Source organism: Mytilus trossulus, chromosome 13 (genome assembly GCF_036588685.1).
Source record: "Mytilus trossulus isolate FHL-02 chromosome 13, PNRI_Mtr1.1.1.hap1, whole genome shotgun sequence".
Classification (NCBI taxonomy): Eukaryota; Metazoa; Mollusca; class Bivalvia; order Mytilida; family Mytilidae; genus Mytilus; species Mytilus trossulus.
In genome coordinates, this window is record NC_086385.1 from 50656798 (window position 1) to 50662797 (window position 6000).

The following is a 6000-nucleotide window of genomic DNA, read 5'->3' on the forward strand; positions in this document are numbered from 1 at the left end:
TTAGGAATAGTGGTCTAATGCTTTTCAACTTCGTACTTTTTTTGGCCTTTTTTAACTTTTTTGGATTCGAGCGTCACTGATGAGTCTTTTGTAGACGAAACGCGTCTGGCGTATATACTAAATTTAGTCCTGGTATCTGTGATGAGTTTATTTACAACCACTGGGTCGATGCCACTGCTGGTGGAGATTTATTTCCCCGAGGGTATCACAAGCCCAGTAGTCAGCACTTTTTGTGCTGACATGAATTGTCATTGATATGGTTATATTTATAAATTTACTGTTTACAAATTTTTGAATTTTTTGAAATATTATAAGGCTTTTCTACCTCAGGCATAGATTACCTTAGCTGTATTTGGCAAAACTTTTAGGAATTTTGGTCTAATGCTTTTCAACTTCGTACTTTTTTTGGCCTTTTTAACTTTTTTGGATTCGAGCGTCACTGATGAGTCTTTTGTAGACGAAACGCGTCTGGCGTATATACTAAATTTAGTCCTGGTATCTATGATGAGTTTATTGTTGATGACTATGTACATGTAGCTGACTATGTACATGTAGCTGACTATGTACATGTAACTGACTATGTACATATAGCTGACTATGTATATGTAGCTGACTATGAACATGTAACTGACTATGTACATGTAGCTGACTATGTACATGTAGCTGACTATGTACATATAGCTGACTATGTATATGTAACTGACTATGTATATGTAACTGACTATGTATATGTAGCTGACTATGTATATGTAACTGACTATGTATATGTAGCTGACTATACTAGACGATGTTTTCTGATCTGTCTTTTATCTTATTTATGAGTGTTGTTTTATAAAACTGTTGAAGAATCAATTATAAGTAGACGAACCCGTTATCAGATATAGATTCCACGAAAAAACTAAATACATGTACAGTGTCTATGTCGAAGAAGATAACATTAGTTTAGACATATTTTTTATAGTGGATTTGGAAACAGTTATTGTAACTTATATTCATCCCTTTCTACTTTGTGGGTGCGAGTGCTGCCTTTTAGCGGCATTAGTCTGCTCTTTTTTAAATCTAAAAAGATGTATTTTACGTGCACGAGATAAGATTCTCTTAACACGGGTCACCCATTTTTCGTCCTCTTCTGACGGGCTATCATCGTTTCTTAAGACCATCATCACAAATGATGTCAAGGGAGAACCGAAGAATCAGTTCATGAAATTTTCGCCCCGGAATGGTGATCAAACAAGGAACCTCATTGTTAGCGGTCCGATGCACCACTTTTCCACGGTTTTTCCTCAAGATACGCTTAGAAATGTTTTAATTCAATCTATATAAACAAATGTGGTGAAGGCAGATATTTATATCATAAATCATTGTTATTTGTATTAAATTGTGCAATGACCATAATACGACTTGAGAGACCAAGGATAGTAATCAAAGGAATCTGGATTATAATGTAATACGACAAACGCGCGTTTCGTCTACAAAAGACTCATCAATGACGTTCAGATCAGAAAAGTTATAAAGCCAAACAAATACAAAGTGAAGAGCATTGAGGACCCAAAATTCCAAAAAGTTGCGCCGAATACGGATAAGGTAATCTATAAGAAATTTTAAATTCCAACTCTTAGTCGAATAAATGGTACTGTACAGTCTAATATGTGAACTCTACTGTTATAGACTCGTATGGTAATAGTACATACCAACATCTATCCAAAACTCTACTGTTTAAGACTTGTATAGTAATAGTATACCTTAAACTCTATTGTAATAGACTTGTATGGTAAAAGTATACCTCAAAGTCTACTGTTATAGACTCGTTCTGTAATACTATACCCAAAACTCTACTGTTATAGACTTGTATAGTGATCAGGTAATAATTTACCTCAAACTCTACTCTTATAGGCTCGTACTGTAATAGTATACCTCAAACTCTACTGCTATAGACTTGTATTGTAATAGTATACCTCAAACTCTACTGCTATAGACTTGTATGGTAATAGTATACCTCAAACTCTACTGCTATAGACTTGTATGGTAATAGTATACCTCAAACTCTACTGTTATAGACTCGTACTGTAAAAATATACCTCAAACTCTACTGTTATAGACTCGTACTGTAAAAGTATACCTCAAACTCTACTGTTATAGACTCGTACTGTAAAAGTATACCTCAAACTCTACTGCTATAGACTTGTATGGTAATAGTATACCTCAAACTCTACTGCTATAGACTTGTATGGTAATAGTATACCTCAAACTCTACTGTTATAGACTCGTACTGTAAAATATACCTTAAACTCTACTGCTATAGACTTGTATTTTAATAGTTTACCTCAAAATCTACTGCTATAGACTTGTATGGTAATAGTAAACCTCAAACTCTACTGCTATAGACTTGTATGGTAAAAGTATACCTCAAACTCTACTGCTATAGACTTGTATGGTAATAGTATACCTCAAACTCTACTCTTATAGACTTGTATCGTAATAGTATACCTCAAACTCTACTGCTATAGACTTGTATTGTAACAGTATACCTCAAACTCTACTGTTATAGACTTGTATTGTAACAGTATACCTCAAACTCTACTGTTATAGACTCGTACTGTAAAAGTATACCTCAAACTCTACTGTTATAGACTCGTACTGTAAAAGTATACCTCAAACTCTACTGCTATAGACTCGTACTGTAAAAGTATACCTCAAACTCTACTGTTATAGACTTGTATGGTAACAGTATACCTCAAACTCTACTGTTATAGACTCGTACTGTAAAAGTATACCTCAAACTCTACTGTTATAGACTTGTATTGTAAAAGTATACCTCAAACTCTACTCTTATAGACTTGTATGGTAACAGTATACCTCAAACTCTACTGTTATATACTCGTACTGTAAAAGTATACCTCAAACTCTACTGTTATAAACTTGTATGGTAACAGTATACCTCAAACTCTACTGTTATAGACTCGTACTGTAAAAGTATACCTCAAACTCTACTGTTATAGACTCGTACTGTAAAAGTATACCTCAAACTCTACTGCTATAGACTCGTACTGTAAAAGTATACCTCAAACTCTACTGTTATAGACTCGTACTGTAAAAGTATACCTCAAACTCTACTGCTATAGACTTGTATGGTAATAGTATACCTCAAACTCTACTGCTATAGACTTGTATGGTAATAGTATACCTCAAACTCTACTGTTATAGACTCGTACTGTAAAATATACCTCAAACTCTACTGCTATAGACTTGTATTTTAATAGTTTACCTCAAACTCTACTGCTATAGACTTGTATGGTAATAGTAAACCTCAAACTCTACTGCTATAGACTTGTATGGTAAAAGTATACCTCAAACTCTACTGCTATAGACTTGTATGGTAATAGTATACCTCAAACTCTACTCTTATAGACTTGTATGGTAATAGTATACCTCAAACTCTACTGCTATAGACTTGTATTGTAACAGTATACCTCAAACTCTACTGTTATAGACTTGTATTGTAACAGTATACCTCAAACTCTACTGTTATAGACTCGTACTGTAAAAGTATACCTCAAACTCTACTGTTATAGACTCGTACTGTAAAAGTATACCTCAAACTCTACTGCTATAGACTCGTACTGTAAAAGTATACCTCAAACTCTACTGTTATAGACTTGTATGGTAACAGTATACCTCAAACTCTACTGTTATAGACTCGTACTGTAAAAGTATACCTCAAACTCTACTGTTATAGACTTGTATTGTAAAAGTATACCTCAAACTCTACTCTTATAGACTTGTATGGTAACAGTATACCTCAAACTCTACTGTTATATACTCGTACTGTAAAAGTACACCTCAAACTCTACTGTTATAAACTTGTATGGTAACAGTATACCTCAAACTCTACTGTTATAGACTCGTACTGTAAAAGTATACCTCAAACTCTACTCTTATAGACTCGTACGGTAATAGTATACCTCAAACTCTACTGCTATAGACTTGTATGGTAAAAGTAAACTTCACATTCTACTGTTGTAGACTCGTATGGTAATATTATACCTCAAACTCTACTCTTATAGACTTGTATGGTAACAGTATACCTCAAACTCTACTGCTATAGACTCGTATGGTAATAGTATACCTCAAACTCTACTGCTATAGACTCGTATGGTAATAGTATACCTCAAACTCTACTTCTATAGACTCGTATGGTAATAGTATACCTCAAACTCTACTGCTATAGACTTGTATGGTAATAGTATACCTCAAACTCTACTGCTATAGACTTGTATGGTAATAGTATACCTCAAACTCTACTGCTATAGACTCGTACGGTAATAGTATACCTCAAACTCTACTGCTATAGACTTGTATGGTAATAGTATACCTCAAACTCTACTGCTATAGACTTGTATTGTAATAGTTTACCTCAAACTCTACTGCTATAGACTTGTATGGTAATAGTAAACCTCAAACTCTACTGCTATAGACTTGTATGGTAAAAGTATACCTCAAACTCTACTGCTATAGACTTGTATGGTAATAGTATACCTCAAACTTTACTGCTATAGACTTGTATGGTATTAGTATACCTCAAACTCTACTGCTATAGACTTGTATTGTAACAGTATACCTCAAACTCTGCTGTTATAGAATTGTATTGTAACAGTATACCTCAAACTCTACTGTTATAGACTCGTACTGTAAAAGTATACCTCAAACTCTACTGTTATAGACTTGTATGGTAACAGTATACCTCAAACTCTGCTGTTATAGACTCGTACTGTAAAAGTATACCTCAAACTCTACTGCTATAGACTCGTACTGTAAAAGTATACCTCAAACTCTACTGTTATAGACTTGTATGGTAACAGTATACCTCAAACTCTACTGTTATAGACTCGTACTGTAAAAGTATACCTCAAACTCTACTGTTATAGACTTGTATTGAAATAGTATACCTCAAACTCTACTCTTATAGACTTGTATGGTAACAGTATACCTCAAAGTCTACTGTTATAGACTTGTATGGTAACAGTATACCTCAAACTCTACTGTTATAGACTTGTATGGTAACAGTATACCTCAAACTCTACTGTTATAGACTCGTACTGTAAAAGTATACCTCAAACTCTACTGTTATAGACTTGTATGGTAACAGTATACCTCAAACTCTACTGTTATAGACTCGTACTGTAAAAGTATACCTCAAACTCTACTGTTATAGACTCGTACTGTAAAAGTATACCTCAAACTCTACTTTTATAAACTTGTATGGTAATAGTATACCTCAAACTCTACTGTTATAGACTCGTACTGTAAAAGTATACCTCAAACTTTACTCTTATAGACTCGTACGGTAATAGTATACCTCAAACTCTACTGCTATAGACTTGTATGGTAGAAAGTAAACTTCACATTCTACTGTTGTAGACTCGTATGGTAATATTATACCTCAAACTCTACTCTTATAGACTTGTATGGTAACAGTATACCTCAAACTCTACTGCTATAGACTTGTATTGTAATAGTTTACCTCAAACTCTACTGCTATAGTCTTGTATGGTAATAGTATACCTCAAACTCTACTGCTATAGACTTGTATATTAATAGTATACCTCAAACTCTACTGCTATAGACTTGTATGGTAATAGTATTCCTCAAACTCTACTGCTATAGACTTGTATGGTAAAAGTAAACTTCACATTCTACTGTTGTAGACTCGTATGGTAATATTATACCTCAAACTCTACTCTTATAGACTTGTATGGTAACAGTATACCTCAAACTCTACTGCTATAGACTTGTATTGTAATAGTTTACCTCAAACTCTACTGCTATAGACTTGTATGGTAATAGTATACCTCAAACTCTACTGCTATAGACTTGTATGGTAAAAGTATACCTCAAACTCTACTGCTATAGACTTGTATGGTAATAGTATTCCTCAAACTCTACTGCTATAGCCTTGTATGGTAATAGTATACCTCAAACTCTACTGCTATAGACTCGTAT